The sequence below is a fragment of the Rhodnius prolixus genome, unplaced genomic scaffold, assembly GCF_049639745.1.
Source record: "Rhodnius prolixus isolate KJV_2025 unplaced genomic scaffold, Rpr scaffold_2, whole genome shotgun sequence".
NCBI classification, from domain to species: domain Eukaryota; kingdom Metazoa; phylum Arthropoda; class Insecta; order Hemiptera; family Reduviidae; genus Rhodnius; species Rhodnius prolixus.
In genome coordinates, this window is record NW_027411592.1 from 27,008,712 (window position 1) to 27,031,758 (window position 23,047).

The window sequence follows — 23,047 nt, forward strand, 5'->3', positions numbered from 1 at the left end:
CAATGTATAATACATGCTGGTATACAACATTTAACAACAATAATAGTTGATAATACTAACAAAATAATAATATTAAATTAAATGATATAATAAAATAATAAAGAATATTAAAATCATAATAATCAAAACAGAAAGAAAGATAATTATAAGAAAGATAAACAGAAAGAAACAGAGAAAAGAAAGATAATTAAATAAAGAAAGATCACTTTTGGGTCGATTGACTTAATTACAATTTATCAAAATTGATGTTATTTACAAATTTCACAAATAACGGTAGAATTTCGTTATGCAGCAGTGACAAGTGACTCAATTCCGAGTTATTTACCAAAATAGCCTGAATTAAATGAAGGCGAAAATTTTCAAGCAGCCTGCAATCAAAAATAATATGGGTGACCGTCTGACTCGATAAATCTCCACACTGGCAGTTGGGGTCACTAATAATGCGGAAGCGATGAAGGTATTGCCGGAACTTGCCATGGCCACTCAGCACCTGGGTTAACTTAAAGCCGAGCGGAAGCTGGCTCACTTTCAGTCGGTCATAGATGGTAGGGAAGAAGAGTTTAGTGGTGCTTCCCTTCTCGCTCGCTTGCCACCATTCATTCCACTCACTAATACTTTCAGTTCTTAAATTTGAGATTATAGTTGAGCGCGGAATTTTAATATAGGTACAATCCAAATCCATGTTCCTGGAGGCAGCCTTCGCTAATTTGTCGGCCATCTCATTTCCAACTGTGCCTTTATGTGCAGCAACCCAGCAAAAGTGAATAATCCATCCCCGAAGAAGAAGCGCTGATAAGACCTTTCGCGCACTTTCATAGAGTGTATGATGGTTACCTGCATTCCTTAAACAATCCAATGTCACCATACTGTCAGTTTTAATTGCCACAGTTCTGGCGGCCAGGTCATTAGGCAAGTCGAACTGAATAAAATTTTCCAGAGCCTTCAAAACCGCTAGGGCCTCGGCTTGGTTATTACTGCAGCAATCCTCTAAACGAAATTGTTCGGTACTGATAACTTGGTCATCCAAATAAATTACAACAGCAGCACCAACATGGATGTCATCTTTGCTGCCATCAGTAAATACTGTGTACCTATATTGAAGGTCCATGTCAATGCTTTGCACCGGCGGAACACTTCCCGGGTGTAGCCATTCGCTGGAAAGAACTGGCAAGTCTACATTTAAAACTGGACGATGAATTTGGTGAAAACAATGGTAGATCTTGGTAATCTCTTGAATTTTAATAATTATGGGCAAAGTATTACAAATTAAGCAGGCAGACTCATAAGACATAGTGCGAAATCCTCTAATAGCTTTAATTACCATAATTCTGTGGGTTCTAATTAACTTAAGCCTAAGCGAAGAATGTTTCAATGCACCAATCCAAGCAGGAGCGCCGTATGTCATTATCGGAATTACAATAGCGTCATGAATAATCTTCAGTGCATTACATCCAAACCCCCAGTACACTCTGGAAATTCTATGGAACATATTAGCCACACTTAACATTTTGTTGCATACACTTTCCACATGGGGTTTCCAAGAAAATCTTGAATCAAACACAATACCTAAGTATTTTAATTCAGTGACTGTTTCCAGTTCGGCTCCATCTAGATGTACGCATACGCTAGGAATTTTCTTTCTCTTTGTTATATATAACGTCTTACTCTTACTAATAGTAGTAGTAGTAGTAGTAGTAGTAGTAGTAGACTAGTAGTAGTAGTAGACTTTATTTAACAAATAAATTACAATAATTAAAATAAATATGCATTATATAATGTAATAATAAAGATTTTATCTCTGATCAATTGATCGTCGGAGGAGTCTATGTAGCGGACATTAAAAATGAATGCAATTTAACTTCTAACATTTAAAAAAATGAAAAAGAAAGAGAAATAATAATACAATAAAATTAAAATAAATGAAATAACGAAATAATGAAATCTGTATACATATTACAAAATGAAAACAATCTAATTACATTATAAAAAGTGAAAAAGAAAGAAAAACCAAAAAATAATAATAAAATAATTATAATAATATAATAAAATAAATGAAATAAATAACTAATATTTTAGAAGATGATTTTTTAAATATTTCCTAAATTCCTTAGAAGAGTAAAAGAGAAGGAAAAATAATAATACAATAAAATAAATATCTGTGTTAATGTTAAAAAATAAAAGAGATTAATTTCATTACAAAAAGCGATAAAAGAAAGAAAAATAATAATATAATAAAAATAATTGAAATAAACATCTGTAATATAAACCAGAAAATGAAATTAAGGAAAATAACAATAGTAATAATAATATATATATAAATAATATAATAAAAGTACACCATACACTACCAATATTGTGTGATGGAAGGCCTTCAACCGATCGGACTATTTTAGAGGAAACTGCTAGATTAAGAAGTTTGCAAATAAGGGAATGCCTATCAATAGTATCGAAGGCAGCCGAGAAATCCACAACATAATGTATAGACCTTCTGTTTTTGTTTTTTTTTTACTAAGTTTATATTTAATTACGTTTAAAAGAGTGAATACATTATCTGTTGTGGAATAATTGCTCCTGAAACCTGCCTGGAATTTACAAAGTCTACCATCATTAGCCCAATCCGGCAGCCTATAAGATATAGAATTCCTTGTAGAAGCTCTTCTTAATCCTGCCACATTATACGCCAAAATGTCCAATCGCTTACCATTAGCATACGGTAATTGCTACTTAACAGAAGTAGGAGTGTCCGTAGTCATCGATTCCTGATCATCACGCTGACTCAAAGAAGAATCAGAACGAGGTCGGAACGCGAAACGCTCTAAAGTAGTCTTAACACTCTTTACATCAGTATCCGTTTTGTTCTTCTTGCTTAGCATCTTTTTCTCTTTTCTCACTTCCTGTTCAGGAGCCGTGGGCGGTGAATCAGAGAGCAGCCGTTTTTTGTTTGAAGCGAGCCGAGTATCATACTCCTTTATTATTAATTTATCGTATTTTAATATAGCAAATTTACCATCCTTCCGGGCATCCCTAAACTGTGACATCAGTTTCTTGCGTATTTCAAGCACCTCCTTTGGAAAATCATCTACTATAACCATGTTTGTTTCTTTTAACTTGAAGGCATTTTTCATTACCAACAGTTTCATACGAAATGTTGTGAAACCTACAATTATCGGCCTATCCTTATTGCCTATCTTTCCAATTCGTCTGACAAAATCTAAGTCAGAAATAGCTAAACTGGGCTCCAATTTTTCTTTTAGGAAATCAAAGACAAAACCTTCCAACTCCCAGTAAGTAGAATATTCTTGCGAGACTCCGAATAAAACCACATTCCTTTTCCTTATCTCACGATCAAGTTGCTTTACTTTTGTTTCGACAACTTTAACTCTACTGTCAATAACATTAAAGTGTTCTTTAATTTCTTCAACCGTCTTCAGACGGGAATCTTCCAAGTCATTTTTTAATACCAAGCGCAATTTTTTAAAAAGTTCCACTAAATCACCACTCATTTTAAATAAATTTACGCTTAGTGAATTGAAAAAAGAAAAAGATCGAAACAGTGAAATAAGTTTCAGTAAGAACTCTGTTCTGATGCAGATCAAGGTCGTGTTTGTAAATAAATCGACAAACAAGTAGAGATCGGCGTATGAAGAAGGCAGGTATGATAACACAGCTAGCTCTCCCCTCCAGATGGCTTCTTACCTAGCGTTCCTCACCCACTCACCCTCAGTCCACAATCTTCTTATTAATTACTTCTTTAATTACTCAGTTATTAAAAGTCCTACGTTTCTAAAAATTATATTTCATTAACAAGAAGTCTCGAGAATATTACACTGAAAATTTGAAGCAATTTGGATAAACTATGCGTAATCGACCAGTTTGTGCACAATTTTGCAAAACGATTTCCACGAAAACCGCTCGTTAAATATCAGTCAAAATCCAAATAATAAATGACAGCTAAACGTATCACATAATGACAACCTCAATTTGTTAAATTATCAACTAATGTAGAAGTTATTTAACTCCAAATCAAGAAACAGAAATCAAAAAACTTTCAAAAGGGCGTGCATGCCACAATTATTTCCGGAGAATTATGAAAATTGGAGTAAGACACAGTTCGTAGCTCAACTATTACCTGCCTCTGGCGTTTTAAATTACACTAGATAGAAATAGCATAAACACTGATGTATGTAGAAATCGGCACTCACAAAGTTTGGAATTAAATTTTCCTGAATTTTCCGCGAGAATGTGGCTTTAAATTCAGTACTTTGAATATCTTGCGAATGTTAATTCTGTACACTGAGTTTCAACATTACCACTTTTATAGACTCCTCAAAAAGGAAACTGCAATCTCGGCTCTGAAACTGGCTCACAAAAAAGTTATTCCCAAGATACAAATACGTTTTCCTAACATATAGGCACTCAATGTAACCAATAGAACACAAAAAAATTAAAATCTAAAACTAATAAATAGGTAAAATACAAGCAAAAAGAGAACTTTTAAAACCATGTGCACACTATGCCTGTCCGCGCAAGACTCCCGTAACACAAACTATAATTTTTGGATAACATTTTTTTAAGGACTCTTGAGAAATATGTATATATATATTTTTTTTTTTTATTCATCTTTTTTATGATTTTTTTAGATTGATCCAACAAAACAAAATTATACATTTTTTAACTCTATTCTAATAGTTAACTTTACGACAAATACCTCGTTTCAGTACTACATATGTAAACTGATTGAAACCCTATCTGTTACACTAATTGTCATGTTTTCTTACAACTTTGAATTCGTACCTAATATTATTTATTTAGAAAATAGTTTTACTACAATAAAATTTAAAATTGCGTCGTGTGGCCACAAAATCATTCCTTAAAATCAATTTTCATTTTAAACTAAAGCGATGGGTCATATTTATCTGAAAAGGCAATATCCGAAAGACAATTGTTCCTCTAGTAAAAGAAAGTAAATATTCCATGGCTAACCCTGGATGACTCTCCGAATGTTACACTATAAAACTTCTTCCTTGGGGAAATAATACAACAGGAAACTATTTTGGAAACAGTTCATCAAGGTACTTTAAAGAAAGATTGATTTTTTATTTTTTAAATTTTCACTGCTTCCTCCTTACACATGATATTCCGATAAAAACAACAGTTTTCTTTGTTACTAAAACCACTATCTCCGTCTAAAAATAATGATATAAAAAAGTTGGGTGTTTTTCAACATTAGTTTTTTAATGCAATTTTTAACCCCACATACAACTGGCCGTACGGAAAGTTTTAATTCCTATCTGACATAAATTGTTACATTTAATAAAATTTAAATACCAGTAAAACAAATAAAGTGACTAGAAAATAACTATAATTTGTTTTTAAAATTACATCATCTTTCTGCAAGAGCTGCAAACTATTAGTTTAGTTTTTCCCGTCAGGAGGACAACTGCGTTAGTATACACACACGGTCGTAGAACAGTTCGTGAACATATGGCCCTTGTTTACTCGTATTCAAACTCATTTAACGGATATAAACTGAGCTGAAATATAATTCTTAAAATCTAAAACTGTCTTTTTTTCGGAACATATTTTGGGTAGGCTATTGGGCTGATTGTGGATATAATTTGTTTGGAGAGGTTGCTGGCTTACTGATATATAGAATAATAGAAATTCTTTTCGAGCAGTTATATGGTAAAGAAGGGTGAATCTTTGAAAACTGCGCTCGCTCATTTCATGGCGAAATCTTTGTGATCCTTCATTACCTTACAACTTCAGAAAGAACACTTGCCTATAAGTTATTATTTAGTAGAAAACTCTTACGAACCAACAGGAGCTATAAACGCTGCGCACACTCCTGCTGCTATTCCCACAGAAGCCATATCTCTCTTTTCACGATCGTTTTGTAGTAATTTGAAGCACCTGACATTTTTAAATGGGATGCGGATCATCGGCACTCTCACACCCAAAATAACGCCCATATACATTATAGGGCCTTCCTTGATAACAAAGAGAATTAATGGGTTGATAAAATGTTTTAAACATTCACTTAATTATATATATATTGTGTCACAAACCCAGTGTTACAAACATTCGAACTATAAACAAATATTTTCCTGGCTGCCGTCTCCACTATTATACTTAGAACCCCAAAATTATACATGTCCTTCATGAACAATCGATCGCAAAAATTAGCCTATAAACAACATAAGGCAACATTAGCACACAAACTGGCAATGCTCTCAGGACTTACTACTCTCAACTTAATGACTCTACTCCGAGACTTCAGTGATGTAAGTTAATTTAAAGTAATGTCCGCGAATAGTTAGGTCCGACTTCCCAATATTTTTTTTTTATTTGACATTATTTATTTTCACAACAGCGTACATTTCTGCAACAAGTAGAGTTGATACAGCGTGATACAAAGTATAAATAAATGAGGCATGAGGGCAGAATTCACCCATTGGTGAAACTCCCAAAGAAATAACATTTTACTATCGTGCACTAGCACTTACGTCATTCGGACCACGTGACCACCGGCGCTTTAATCGTCTTGGAGGATTTCCTAGCAATGTTGTAAGTTGGGATACTAGAGGGTTAATATGTTAGAAAATTGAAGTGTGGAAAATTATGTGTTCATAAAAATCGGTTCGCGCGTTAAGGCGCTACGTTGTTTACAACAACAACAACAAGAATTATTGAAAATGCCGTTTTTGCTTAGCAACTTTTTCTTCAAAATGTATATGATCTATGTGTATGAGATATTAGACAAATGTGAACGCTTCTATTTGAAGCTGCTTCTGAGCGCACCCAGTTACACTCCGAACTATATGCTGGATCTGGAATGTCAAAGAAGTAGTATTTTTGAATATTGCCTGAATCTTCATTTGGGATATATTGGTAAAGTTGCATTATGTTATGACGATGAACGTCTTCCTAGGTTTCTGGCACACGAGGTAGTTAGATGTAACGCGTTCTGGTTTCGGGAATGGGCAGACCTTGCTCGAAAATATGAATATAGCTTAGCCCTAAATTGGGAAAATAGGGAAATGTGGTTGGGGGAAATGAGAAGTTTATCCCAGAAAGTAAAGCAAGTTGAGCTGGAGAGAGCAAGAGCTAGGGCGTCATTCAAAATTCAAAGGTTATTACAGCCAAATATGCTTGGGTAATTGTAATCATTTTTACAATGAAAATAATTTAGATCACGTAAAATGGATTTTTAAACTGAGGTGTGGACTGTTGAGTTTGAATGACAAGCCTTGGAAGAAGGAAGATCATAGGAGATGCTCTTTGTGCAATCTCGGCCAAATGGAGGATCACTTCCACTTTATTGCCATTTGCCCAGTTTTGGGATTCATAAGGAGAAAGTGGTTTGGGTTTTTAAACCTCTCCAGGGTACAGTTTGAACAGTTTTTAAGTGGAGGTGATTTTAAATCCTTGGTTGGCTACGCTCAGGAGGCTTGGATTTTTAGGGAAAGTTTGGTAAGAGAGTTCAACTGGGATTAGGTATAGCCTGAGTTGTGTGCTGGAATAGGAAATTATATATAAAAATAAATAAATAAAATTAAATAAAAAATTAATAATATTTATATGAAAGTAAAATAAATAAATAATTTTTTTTTTTTTTCCTTTGTTATTGGCCTCTTGAGCAAGCAAATCAGCCATTAAAATTCTTCTTTAGCATCTTGAATATTTACAGAGTTATCCTGTTGTTTGTTATAAACTCAAAGAGCTCTGTGGAAATTCTGCCATCATCAGCTGCCAGAATAGTATTTAAATTGGCAGGTAACGGACATCCCGTCGCTATCACTGCCCTCCACAAACGCTCTCTTCCTTTAGTATTACTAGTACATTCCAGGATTAGATGGTTGGCGTCTGCTATTACTCCTGAAGTACAGGAACACTGGTGAGATGTTTCCACCCCAATCCTGGCTAGATGGTGCGGCGAATAATTGTGGTTGAACCTCATTCTAATGACAGTGCTAACAAACTTCCTATTGTGGTTTTTGTATTTGTAAAACCATGGTCTTTTGGGGACACTACATTGGATGGCTGTGTAAAATTGGCCTTTTCTCGCCTTTGCCAATTCGTATGTCCGCTGCCATTCTGTATAGCACTCCGCTTTTGCATAGTTTTTAATATCGGAGACCAACAGTGAGTATGGCGATGTATGTTGTAGGGAGATCGCTTCCTTGGCTTTACGATCCACGATTTCATTTCCTCTCAGACCTGTGTGACCCTTAATCCAGATTAAATGTACCGATTTGCCTTTTCTTAGAATATTATTTAATAATTCGGAAGTTTCTAAGATTAAAGCGGGAGCATTATTTCCAGAATTTTGTAGTTTTTGGAGAACACTTTTGCTGTCTGTGAGAATTAACACCAGCGATTGGTCTATTGAATCTACATACTTTAAACATTGATATACAGCAAATAATTCGGCTGTGAATATGGAAGCGAACTTATTTAATTTGAATTGTAAGGAGACGTCAGCCGAAAGATCAATCATTGCACATCCCACACCGTCTTGATTCTTAGAACCATCTGTGAAGAGCTGATATCCGTTGGGAAAAAAGCGGGGTAATTTGTTAAGAAGCAGTGCGTTGTTGCAAGAATTTGAATGGTTTTCGTTGTATTGGAAAAAGTTTGTATGAATGTTCTTAATATTTTCCATAGAAACCAACAGCTCAAAACTGAAAACAGGGAGCAAATCATAGCGTTTTATTTCTAAGGAGAAGTGAGATAGTTGGCTGAACTGGTTTACTAATATCGGGCTCCTCTTCTTGTGCCAGAACTTGTCGGTAAAAACTCGGGCTGATATTCTGCTTATCCTTTGAATGCTGGGTTGTCTTTTGATACAGAACCTTTCAATGATAAACCGTGAAGCTAACAACTTCCTTCTGATTGCCAAGGGTTGTTGCTTGGCCTCTGCTAAGAGCGCATTAGTCGGCGTAGAAGTCAGGGCACCCAGACTTGCTCTCAATGTATAATAATTATGTTGTCAAATATTATAATAGGGAAATTTTATTCAGTTGTTTAAAAAATAAATAAATAAAATATAATCAAAACATTTAATAAAATACAAATAAATTGTTCTATGTTGTGGACAGTAAAATGTAATTGTATAGTGAGACCCTTCCTCCTCACAGTCTAAGGATTAAGGAGTAGAGATTATTTGAACAAAAATATTTATGTAAATGTATATTTCTGATAACAAAAAATCTCTCTATTATTATCATTACATGATCTATGTTGCTGCAAAAAAGTTACAGTTACAAAAGAGGATTTTCACTTTATTTTAAAGAAAATTTGGGCATTTTATCTTTAATAGAAAAAGAGAAAAAAATTGTCAAATTTTGGTGTTTTTCAATGTTACGCTTTTTCGTGCACTTTTTGACGATCTTAATTAAATTAGGGGAACAATTGTAAGAGGTACACGAAATTGATTAGACATTAATTGATGATACTTACTATACCTGCCGGAATAGTGGCCATAAGCATAAAAATTGTGCTGATAACTTTGACAATTAAAAGCTTAAGACTTAACGACTTCTGAAATTGGATGCCGTTTAAAAATGCAATTATACTTGGCATGCCTCTACCAACTGAAACAGGCTGAAATATGAATTTATTGTACTCCCATATTTAAAAACAATAAGTTGTTTAATATTAAAAACCTTACCTCTATTACCGTAATTGTAAGTAAACCTGAAAGCAGTGCTGGTATCAATGTAAAGGAATTCCAAGAGAATAAAAAAGGAAAAAAACTCTGTATCCTTGGTTTTGCATAATAATCTTCAAGGTCTAGAGTATTGAAATTAAAAAAATAATGTGTAAGGAAATTAAGAAAGGGTTATGATATCCATTGCAGTAATTTAATATACACCCTTATACAGAAACGATTAACTGGTATAACTCGCCTAAAAAAAAAACTAAAATTGTATGATCAGGTAATTTACAGGAAAATGACTTTGAATTGTACTCCAGGTGTAAATAAGAAAACGTTTTCGCGGATGATGTTCCAATTCGGGTTACCAGTTGCTGATGTAATGCTTCGCCCTCCTAGACTTTAGGGGTTTCAATTTAAAAAGAAAAAAAACCTGGTCGACACTTGAACACTTTATTAGATAATCATACAAACCCTAAACTAAATAATAATGCATTTATCTACTTCTATGGATAATCGTATACACCCTTAACTAAAGAATAATGAAAATACTACTTCTATAGATAATCATACAAACCCCTAACTAATAATCATGAAAATAACTACTAAAATCAAAGTCCTCCCAGGCTCCTTGCCGCCCGTCACCCTGCCTACCGGGACCAGAGAGTGGTAACCCCAAAGACCATAGACTGATTTGGCTTACCCGCCGCCAACACCTGCAGCTCGACCATTCCTCGCCAAAATCTAGTAGTCTCCGTCAGGGTTCTTCACAATCAGCACCAGCCACTCTTTTCGGTCACACACTGTCTAGCGTTCTGTACTCTTTTTTTCTCATACCACATCTCACACAGCTCCATATAGACACACACCCACACACACACACCACTCTCCAGGCCCCCACCATTCTGCCGGCAGCGCGAACAATGCTCCTAGCAATTTCATGGCTATGCACTCTAAGTCTACGTATAGTGTTACATTCCCCAAGAATAACAATTTAATTTAAACAAAAAAATATAACTACAATTTACAAAACCATAATTCCATCCCCTACACTGACATCAAGGATATTGAGGAATACTTGAATGATGCATTTCATGTTCTTAGCGCAGGAAAATCATCTGGAAGTAAACCCCCTTTCAAATCTGAAAACCAGCTGTTTTCCCTTCTCTCTAGGACTCAAGATCAAGAACAAGAATGTGGGAAATTCAACTTGATAATCCTCTGTGTCCTAGAAACATACGCGCTGCGCCTAAAATCTCAGCAGGCATTCACAATCCAAAACTAACTTTTAGGTTACGGTTTCAAAGACTTTCAACTTTTATATCTTATTTTACGAAGATAGAGGGTGCTTTGTTCAACGATTTAAAGAGCCGCAGTGCTCCAAGAAGAAATCTGTCGCCACTGACATGTCTTTTTTTTGGTTACTCGGACAGCCCTGGCAGTTTGATATTTTATATCAAGTTTGGTTAGCATCCTTAATGAAGCTGGTTGAATGTGTTTGCATGAACTGTAATGTATATGTGTGATGGAAAATGTTCTTTATAATTTCTACACTAATCGCAATTCAAGACATTCTCTCCAAGAAATAAGAAAAATAGCACGCTGTTACTTCATACATATGTATCTTGCAGATGTACACTTCTTCTTTTCTTTAAATATGGCAATTAAAATAATTCTACCAACCAATATTGAAGGATACAATCTGCTAGATAAACAAATTTGAACTCTAAGTAATGATGCTCTACTTGAATTATGATCATTACACATAATGATATCGAAACAGCAACAATTAAAGTCACAACATTTCTCTGAAAAGCCAATACAAAATTTAGGCGAAGTCCATGTTTCTTTTCCTCATCATTCGTTATTTCATCTTGAGTCTTTTCATAGTCTAATGTCTGAAATGAAATAAATTGTACTTATATTCATACATTTTACGTGATGATTGTTTTTTAACAATCCGTTACTTTACCTACCTCAAATGTAGACACTACTTTTGCATAATAGTTGTTTTCTCGAACGATAAGTTTGCTCTGCCAAAAAGTTTAAAGATTTATCGATTATTTATATCAAAGTAAAATGATCTCTATTCCTAAACCGTCCACATTCCTTCTCAGGATTGAACAAATGTATGTTAAGAAACTTAACAGAAGTTTATGGATTAAAGAAATTCTGTTTTGCAAGTGTTCGTCTGTTATAAATCATACGTTTTTAATAGACCATAACAAAACTTACAGTTTAAAAAGTTAAGTATAAGGGTTGATTAAACGACAAAAGGTACACAAATCAGCAAGAACCCACCATTTCATTAATACTTCTGAAAAATCTTTGACTAAAGGAAGTCAAATATCAAATGAAATAAAACTATAGGAAAGGGAAGGGAGAGGACGCCACCGACACTCAGAATACCTTCACTTAACAATAACAAATACATTTGGTATATTTACAATGTTAAACCTATATACAAAACGGATCATGATCCAAATTCATAAAACTGAATTAATTAGACTTAAAGGTTTTCTGACAATTAGACGACAGGTCTTCTGACTTAATTAGACTGACAGGTTTTCTGACTTAATTATACTGACAGGCTTCTGACTTAATAAGACTAATTATAACACTCACAAATTTATTTATCACAAGACAACAAAAGTATATCGTTCGACCGGACGGCTAAAGGGTTGTCCAGTTCTTGGCGAAAACAGTTCCAGCTAATTCAGACCGACGCTAATAACCTGGCAATGGCGGACACACAGACATAATCAGTAGGCACCCCCTAATCTCTTGAGATGACCAAGGGCAACAGGTTCGAGCTCCCAGGCACAAGCTGGAGCCCCCTCTCCGTTCTCTTCTCAGTGCTACCAACTGGGCAATGATGCTCCAAAAGATAAATTCTAGGCCGGGGAGGCGCACCTCCCTTCGAGGATCGAACAACTTCATTGATATCATTTAAGTAATTTTAATGCATTAATGACATTCATATTTTTTAGAATTTATCAGACGTAGCAGACCCTTATGCTGGTCGGTTCATTCATAATAATGTTTTGTTATAATAATGATAAAATGAAGATACATCTTACATCTTCATAAATAAACAGATACTTTATTTTCTCTCTATTCCAAATTATTCTTTAGATTTATTTTAATTATGACCTTCATTCTGAGTAATCACATATACATGCACGGTAATGTAGAAAAAGACTAATTTAGAGTTGATTACTTTTAAAATCTTAATCACGGAGTTGAAAAAAAAAAAAAATAGGATCTTGAATTCGTCTTACAGAAGTATTCGTGAGCACAAAAAACCACACAGTTGATAAAAAATCAATTATTCAAAGATAATTATTCTTTTCTCAATTTTTAAGTAGTCCCTTTAATTTTATTTATAGTAAAATACTTTATTAATTAGCTGTCCTAAAAATATTCATATCTTATCTACTTTATATTCCAAATATATAACATTGTGGGAAGATCGCCTAGATTAAGAACTCCTTAACAAAAACTTACAGTTTAAAATGTTAAGTATAAGGGTTGATTAAACGCCAAAAGGTACACAAATCAGCGAGTACCCAACATTTCATTAATACTTCATTAATATTTAGTAATTCTACTGCATTAATTTTCATTAATAAGTTATTTTTTAAAATTTATTAGATGTCACAGACCCTTATGCTGGCCATTTTCGTCTACAAAATATATGTTCAAGTAGCACTGTAGATTGACTGTAATATCTAGTTATTTTCAATAATCAAACTATTAATTACAAGGGAAGGGATTAGCTATGAGGTTAGCATGCTGGACTCCCACGCGGAGGTCCCGGGTTCGAGTCCAGCAGCTGACCCTTAGATTTTCTCTTTCTAGGAGCTTCTTACAGCTCACTGTCCGGTGATGGATAGTGTTGTCTGTAACGAGAGAACACTGTCCGGAGGCCGGCAGTGCACTGGAAAAAGCTCCGGGCGCTAATAACCTCAGCTGTTGATGCGCCAAAAAAAAAAAAAAAAAAAAAATAATTACAGGTTAAAAAGAAAAACGTTATAAAAAATATAAAAAAATTATGAGGCTAAAAAATTCAAAACTTTTTTTTATAGAAAAACTTACACCAACATACATCAATGATTTTCTTTATTTTCTTTATTTATTTTTATTTTTAAATAAAAATCGTCGGTTTAGGTTCATTCTTCGATTAAAGTAATTGTTATATTATGAAGTAGTCAAACGTTTATTACAATAGGTAATAATTATCTGGCTTTACCGCAAATAATATAGTTTTCTTCATTTACATTCTCAATCTAGGTATTCATCCCACAATGTTGTATATATGTAATATAAAATAAATAAGATATGCATATTTTTAGGACAGCTAATTATTCCAGTATTTTACTATAAGTAAAGTTAGGGGAACTAAATTAAATTACAATTGAGAAACGAATAATTTTTGTTGAATAATCTACTTGTTATAACTGTGTGTTATTTGTACTCACGAATATTTCGGTAAGACGAATTCAAGACAGTAGCCTACTCTAACTTTGTCTTTTTCTACTTTAACATGCATGTACATATATATGTGACTTATCATAATTATAACAAAAAAATATTATAAATGAAGTGGCCGGCAAAAGAGTCTGTGACATCTAATAAATTTTAAAAAATAACCTATTAATGAAAATTAATGCAGTAGAATTACTTAACTATTAATGAAGTATTAATGAAATGTTGGGTACTTGTGATTTTTGTACCTTTTGGCGTTTAATCAACCATTATATTAAACATTTTAAACTGTAAGTTTTTGTTAAGGAGATTTTTGTACCTTTTGGATAGATTTTCCTTTTGGTCTATTTTGCAAAGTTACATATCTGCTTTACAGATTTTTTTAAAATTTGGAATAAGCAATACTATCATTATAACCTGATACGTGTTAAGTCGGAACCGTAACTACCACTGGAGAGATCTTTTTAAAGAATGATTATAGTTGCGGTCCCAAAAACATCCTCAAAAACAATTTTTTTGAGAAAGCGTTTTGAACAAAATAGGAAGGTATTTGTACGTAAATAGCACAATTAAACTGCGATTTCAGTACTTCCTTTTAAGAGGAGCAAGAAAAATAAACTACAATTACAGTACTTCTCCCTAGAAGGAAAAGATTTTGTATCGAACGACAATTCATTGATGTAAATCGGTTCACTCATTGATAATTTTAACGATTGTAGTACTTCCTCTTAGTAGATGTAGGAGCATGATGGCACTTCACAGCCACGTAGAGGAGCTTTAATCACTTCTTCATGCTAAATTCTACCAAAATCGGACTAAGCGTTATAGAAATATTAGTAATAATAGTTTTAGAAAGGGCCTTATTTGGGTGGGGCAAACTCCCCTCCTTATGAGGCAAAGCGTCGAGACTTTTAAAGTGCAAATCTGTACAAAATTTCAATTCGAATGACACTTCATTCATGAAAATCGGTTCACGTGTCGATAATTTGCAACGATCGCTATACTTCCCCTTAACAAGTGTAAGAGCTGATCGCCGCTTTAATGTTACGTAGGGGAGCCCTAACCCTATCATCCTACCAAATTTTATCAAAATCGGGCCAAGATTTACAGAGTAATTAGTAATTATAATTTTGGAGAGTGCCTTACATAAAGGGGGCTATCTCCTCTCCCATTCGATGTACAGCGTCGAGACCCCCAAAAGGCACATCTACATAAAATTCCGAATCGAAAGATACCTCATTCTTGAAAATCGGTTCGCGCGTTTAGGCGCTACGTTGTTTACAAAAAAGGTAACAAGAAGAAGAAGAACTAGAACAAGAAAAACAAAAACATTTTTTGAAAAAGTCGTTTTTGCTCATTTTTAGCAACTTTTTTCTCGAAACCTATCAGATCTGGGTTGTTGCAAAAAAATTACAGTTATAAAGGAGGGTTTGCCCTTTATTATAAAGAAAATTGGGGAATTTTATCTTTTATAGAAAAAGAGAAAAAATTGTCAAAGTTAGGTGTTTTTCAACGTTACGCTTTTTCGTGCAGTTTTTGACGATCAACCCTTATACAACTGTCCTACCGGACAGTTTTAATGTAATTGAAGAAAACTATATTATTTATTAAAAAGCCAGATTAAAACTGTCCGGTAGGACAGTTGTATAAGGGTTGATCGTCAAAAACTGCACGAAAAAGCGTAACGTTGAAAAACACCCAACTTTGTCAATTTTTTTCTCTTTTTCTGTAAAAGATAAAATTCCCAAATTTTCTTTAAATTATAGGGCAAACCCTCCTTTATAACTGTATTTTTTTTTGCAACAACCCAGATCTAACAGGTTTCGAAAAAAAAGTAATAATTTTACTTATAGTAAAATACTGGAATAATTATGTTAGCTGTCATAAAAATATGCATATCTTATTTATCTTATTACAGTCATTCTAAGTTAAATGGTGTTCTACTTGAACAAATATTTTGTAGATTAAAATGGCCAGCATAAGGGTCTGTGAAACATCTAATAAATTCAAAAAAATATTAATGAAAATTAATGTAGTAAAATTACTTAAAATAATATCAATGAAATGTTGGGTACTAGCTGATTTGTGTACCTTTTGGCGTTTAATCAACCCTTATACTTAACATTTTAAACTGTAAGTTTTTGTTAAAGAGATTTTTGTACCTTTTGGATAGATTTTCTTTTTTGTATGTTTTGCAAAGTTACATATCTGCTTTTCAGATTTTATTAAAATTGGGAATAATAAATTTAATTTTATCATTATAACCTGAAAAGGTGTTAAGTCGGAGTTACTACCACTGGACAGATCTTTTTAAAGAATGATTATATTTGCGGTCCCCAAACCATCCTCAATAACAATTTTTTTGAGAAAGCGTTTTGAATAAAATAGGAAGGTAATTTGTACGTAAATAGCAAAATTAAACTGCGATTTCAGTACTTCCCTTTAAGAGGAGTAAGAAAAATAAACTGCGATTACAGTACTTCTCCCTAAAAGGCAAAGAGGCAAAGATTTTGAATCGAACTACAATTCATTGATGAAAATCGGTTCACTCATTGAAAATTTTAACGATTGCAATACTTCCTCTTAGTAGGTGCAAGAGCATGATAGCACTTCACAGCCACGTAGAGGAGCTTTAACCACTTCTTCTTACTAAATTTTATCAAAATCGGACTAACCGTTATAGAAATATTGGTAATAATAGTTTTAGAAAGGGCCTTACTTGGGTGGGGCAAACTCCCCTCCTTATGAGGCACAGCGTCGAGACTTTTAAAGTGCAAATCTGTACAAAATTTCGATTCGAATGACACTTTATTCATGAAAATCGGTTTACGTTTCGATAATTTGAAACGATTGCTATACTTCCCCTTAACAAGTGTAAGAGCAGATCGTCGCTTTAATGTTAGGTAGGGGAGCCCAAACCCTGTCATCCTACCAAATTTTATCAAAATCGGGCTAAGATTTACAGAGTAATTAATGATAATAATTTTGGAGGGGGCCTTACATAAAAGGGGCTAACTCCTCTCCCATTCCATGTACAGCGTCGCGACCCCCAAAAGGCACATCTACATAAAATTCCGAATCGAATGACATCTCATTCATGAAAATCGGTTCACGCGTTTAGGCGCTACGTTGTTTACAAAAAAGGTAACAACAACAACAAGAAGAACAAGAACAAGAACATTTTTTGAAAATGCCGTTTTTGCTCATTTTGAGCATCTTTTTTCTCAATATCTATCAAATCTAGCTTGTTGCAAAAAAATTACAGTCATAAAGGAGGATTTGCCCTATATTTTAAAGAAAATTTGGGAATTTTATCTTTTATAGAAAAAGAGAAAAAAATTGTCAAAGTTGGGTGTTTTTCAGCGTTACGCTTTTTCGTGCAGTTTTTGACGATCAACCTTTATACAACTGTCCTACAGGACAGTTTTAATGAGTTGTTGCAAAAAAATTACAGTTATAAAGGAGGGTTTGCCCTTTATTTTAAAGGAAATTTGAGAATTTTATCTTTTATAGAAAAAGAGAAAAAAATTGTCAAAGTTGGGTGTTTTTCAGCGTTACGCTTTTTCGTGCAGTTTTTGACGATCAACCCTTATACAACTGTCCTACCGGACAGTTTTAATAAAAATAAATAAATATATGAAAATGGCCAGCATAAGGGTCTGTGACATCTAATAAAGTCTAAAAAATATTAATGAAAATTAATGCAGTAAAATTACTTAAAATAATATCAATGAAGTATTAATGAAATGTTGGGTACTTGCTGATTTTTGTACCTTTTGGCGTTTAATCAACCCTTATACTTTTAAACTGTAAGTTTTTGTTAAGGAGTTAATTATTACGCATTCTTAATGCTTGACTGCTACATAAAGTAAAGTAACAATCAATGTAATCGGTGAATGAACTTAAACTGACTTAATTTTTATTTAAAAATAAAAATAAATAAAATAAAATCATTGATGTAAACATTTTTTAAAAAAGTTTTTGGATTTTTTAACCTCATAATTTTTTTTAAATATTTTTTATAACGTTTTTATTTTTAACCTGAGATTAATAATTTGATTATTATACAGGGTGTTTCAGGGTTAAGTGTCCTAAATGAAAATATGAATTTAGGACCTCAAAACAAGAAAAAAATTTCCTCTGGAGGAATGCCCTTTAGCGCTTTGTATATGAGACTCCTTAACAAAAACTTACAGTTTAAAATGTTAAGTATAAGGGTTGATTAAACGCCAAAAGGTACACAAATCAGCGAGTACCCAACATTTCATTAATACTTCATTAATATTTAAGTAATTCTACTGCATTAATTTTCATTAATAAGTTATTTTTTAGAATTTATTAGATATCACAGACCCTTATGCTGGCCATTTTCGTCTACAAAATATATGTTCAAGTAGCACTGTAGATTGACTGTAATATCTAGTTATTTATAATAATCAAACTATTAGTTACAGGTTAAAAAGAAAAACGTTATAAAAAATAAAATAAAAATATGAGGCTAAAAAATTCAAAACCTTGTTTAAAAAAATGCTTACACCAACTTACATCAATGATTTTGTTTATTTTATTTATTTATTTTTATTTCTTAAATAAAAATCGTCGGTTTAAGTTCATTCTTCGATTAAAGTAATTGTTATTGTATGAAGTAGTCAAACGTTTATAATAATAGGTAATAATTATCTGGCTTTATCGCAAATAATATAGTATTCTTCAATTACATTCTCCATCTAGGTGTTCTTCCCACAATGTTGTATATATGTAATATAAAGTAAATAAGAAATGCATATATTTAGGACAGCTAATTATTCCAGTATTTTACTATAAGTAAAATTAGGGGGACTAAATTAAATTACAATAGAGAAATGAATAATTATTGTTTAATAATCTGCTTGTTATTAACTGTGTGTTAATTGTGCTCACGAATATTTCGGTAAGACGAATTCAAGACAGTAGCCTACTCTAACTTTATCTTTACTTTATCACGCATGTACGTATATGTGATTTATCATAATTATAACAAAAAAATAATATAAATGAAGTGGCCAGCATAAGGGTCTGTGATATCTAATAAATTCTAAAAAATAACTTATTAATGAAAATTAATGCAGTAGAATTACTTAAATATTAATGAAGTATTAATGAAATGTTGGGTACTCGCTGATTTGTGTACCTTTTGGCGTTTAATCAACCCTTATACTTAACATTTTAAACTGTAAGTTTTTGTTAAGGAGATTTTTGTACCTTTTGGATAGATTTTCCTTTTTGTCTATTTTACAAAGTTACATATCTGCTTTACAGATTTTTTTAAAATTTGGAATAAGCAATTCTATCATTATAACCTGATAAGGTGTTAACTACCACTGGAGAGATCTTTTTAAAAAATGATTGTAGTTGCGGCTCCCAAACCATCCTCAATAACAATTTTTTTGAGAAAGCGTTTTGAATAACATAGGAAGGTATTTGTACGTAAATAGCAAAATTAAACTGCGATTTCAGTACTTTCTTTTAAGAGGAGTAAGAAAAATAAACTAGGATTCCAGTACTTCTCCCTAAAAGGCAAAGAGGCAAAGATTTTTTAATCGAACAATTCATTGATTTAAATCGGTTCACTCATTGATAATTTAAACGATTGTAGTACTTCCTCTTAGTAGGAGCAAGAGAATCAGCAACGTAGAGGAGCTTTAACCACTTATTCGAGCTGAATTTTATCAAAATCGGACTAAGCGTTATAGAAATATTGGTAATAATAGTTTTAGAAAGAGCCTTATTTGGGTGGGGCAAACTCCCCTCCTTATGAGGCACGGTGCCGAGACTTTTAAAGTGCAAATCTGTATAAAATTTCGATTCGAATGACACTTCATTCATAAAAATCGGTTCACGTGTCGATAATTTGAAACGATTGCTATACTTCCCCTTAACAAGTGTAAGAGCTGATCGCCGCTTTAATGTTACGTAGGGGAGCCCTAACCCTATCATCCTACCAAATTTTATCAAAATCGGGCCAAGATTTACAGAGTAATTAGTAATAATAATTTTGGAGGGGGCCTTACATAAAGGGGGCTAACTCCTCTCCCATTCGATGTACAGCGTCGGGACCCCCAAAAGGCACATCTACATAAAATACTGAATCGAATGACACCTCATTCATGAAAATCGGTTCACGCGTTTAGGCGCTACGTTGTTTACAAAAAAGGTAACAACAAGAACAACAACAACAACAACAAGAACATTTTTTGAAAAAGCCGTTTTTGCTCATTTTCGGCAACTTTTTTCTCGAAACCTATTAGATCTGGGTGGTTGCAAAAAAATTACAGTTATAAAGGAGGGTTTGGAGTAAGATTTAAAGAAAATTTGGGAATTTTATCTTTTATAGAAAAAGAGAAAAAAATTGTCAAAGTTGGGTGTTTTTCAACGTTACGCTTTTTCGTGCAGTTTTTGATGGTCAACCCTTATACAACTGTCCTACCGGACAGTTTTAATATTCACGTCTAAAGATTTCCATTTTATGAACTATTATTAAGTAGGTTATAATAAAAAAAAATTAATGGTGTCTCTTCCAACTACTTTATTAACAGAAAATAATGTCAATTAAAAGTAAATAAATAAATAATAAAGAAAATGAGGAATCGGTATCTTTCTTCCACAGCAGAATAACCGAACGGCACTGGATTGCTGTTATTGATTCGATTACTCTTCTTCTTAAAGAATGAAGATCATTGACCGGCATTTCATAGACTTTTCCTTTAATGGCACCCCAAGCAAAAAAAATCCATTGGTGTCAGAACTGCAGAGCAAGCAGGCTAAGCCGTCGGTCTTGCTCGGCCAATCCATCGATTGGGATAATGTTGATTTAGCCACTGTCGTGGACCTCTGCCGTAATGTGCTGGACAACCATCTAATTGAAATCATGAGTTCCTTCTGAGTTGAGGCGGAACAACTTCAATCAAAATGTAATAATCATTACTAAGAAACTGCAGAAATGTGTCTTCATTAAGCCTAGGTGGTTAGAAATGCGGAACAATTAAAATATTGTCTAATATCACTGAAACTCACGCTGAAAATGGTGCTCACGAATTGGATTTTCGAGCATCCAGAGATGATAAGTTTTTTCGTTCAACATTTCTTGTGAGAGCAGCTTCATCCATCCAGAGAATATGACGCGAAAATTTTGGCCTAAGATCAACTTGATTTAAATACTAACCGTAAAAATTTCTTTGACAAAATTCTTGAGGTACCGTTGATAATGCTATGGGTGACGTCCACCTGCAAAGAGAGTTCTCCTTACTCTCCTTAGAGAGTTGGCGTAATATGTAATTCAGACGCAGCTCTTCGTAAACTGGCGGACGGATTATCATCAAAAAATTGTAATAGTGTCGCACTCCTTTCATTTCATTAAAGGGCAAGAGCTCCATTAGCACGTGGCATTAAAGCAAATATGCCAGTTACTCTAGAACGTTGAAATGTGGACCAAAAGATAGTCTTTTATTCGGAAATCGCACGGAATATTCACGACGGGCAGCATTGCAAAAACCATACACAAACACCATATCGGCATATTCACTGTTACAATCAATGCATAATGATGCAAACTCTGTAAAAGCGTCGAACTGATCAATGTTATTGAGAAAGAGTTACTATTTAGAAAGTACACAGTGCAAATTTCAGATGGTATTGTTCCGTAAAATGTCAATATTGGTATGTGCAGTTAGAGACACAAGATCATTTTTGCAGTTATACAATCAATATATCAATCGTTCTAAAATCTTTAGACGTGAATATCTCATAAACAAAGCGTTAACGGGCATACCTTCATAGAAAATGTTTTTCTTGTTTTGAGGTCCTAAATTCATATTTTCAGTTAGGACACTTAACCCTGAAACACCCTGTAGATAAATATGTAGATGTAAGACGGTTTTTGAAAAAGATTTTATTAGTCTGTAAAAAATACTAGTTTATATGTCACCGTCGTTAAGCAATGTGAAAACACTCTGTAACGTAAACACTCTAAGTGACGCTGAACCTTCCCAGGCTGTAACCTAACATTCAGGTTGTGCGAGTTGTCGTCAGCACCCTCTAGATAATACAATCAATAAGTTAATGTTGTGCCACTTGAACAAGTGTTTTGTAGATGAAAATAGCCAGCATAAGGGTCTGTTACATCTGATAAATTCTAAAAAATATTAATGATCATTAATGAAGTAAAATTACTTAAATGATATCAATGAGGCATTAATGAAGTGATGGGTACTTGCTGATTTGTGTACCTTTTGGCGTTTAAGGACCCTTATACTTAACTTTTTAAACTGTAAGTTTTATTAAGGAGATTTTTGTACCTTTGGATAGATTTTCATTTTTGTCTATTCTGCAAAGTTATATATCTGCTTTACAGATTTTCTTAACATTTGGAATATGCAATACTTTCATTTTAACCTGATATGGTGTTAAGTCGGAACCGTAATACTTAGAATCCACAAAAACAGTTTTCTTCGGTAAACGTTTCAGTTAACATTGGAAGGTATTTGTACGTAAATAGCAAGATTAAACTGCGATTTCAGTACTTCGTTTTAAAGAGGAATAAGAAAAATAAACTGCGATTACAGTACTCCCTAAAAGGCAAAGAAGCAAAGATTTTGAATTGAATGACAATTCATTGACGTAAATCGGTTCACGCGTTGATAATTTTAACGATTACAGTACTTCCTCTTAGTAGGTGTAAGAGCATGATGGCACTTTACACTCTTGAAGAGGAGCTTTAATCACTAAATTTTATCAAAATCGGACTAAGCGTTATAGAAATATTGGTAATATTTTTAGAAAGGGCCTTACTTGCGTGGGGCAAACTCCTCTCCTTATGAGGCACAGCTTCGAGATTCCTAAAATGTAAAATTATTCCGAATTTGA

The 23,047-nt window shown here is 33.4% G+C and overlaps 1 protein-coding gene across 2 annotated transcripts in view; it reads right to left on the reverse strand.

Annotated features, from left to right (window-relative positions):
• mwh (multiple wing hairs) overlaps positions 1 to 23,047 on the reverse strand; it is a 307,353-nt gene that overhangs the window by 281,497 nt on the left and 2,809 nt on the right. For both annotated transcript variants that reach the window (XR_012455460.1, XR_012455461.1), the window contains exons 2-6: positions 11,635 to 11,691; positions 11,358 to 11,556; positions 9,674 to 9,795; positions 9,463 to 9,606; positions 5,819 to 5,990 (exon numbers count right to left, since the gene is read on the reverse strand). The gene's annotated coding sequence lies outside the window, so the exon portion shown is untranslated. The remainder of the gene's footprint in view (positions 1 to 5,818; positions 5,991 to 9,462; positions 9,607 to 9,673; positions 9,796 to 11,357; positions 11,557 to 11,634; positions 11,692 to 23,047) is intronic.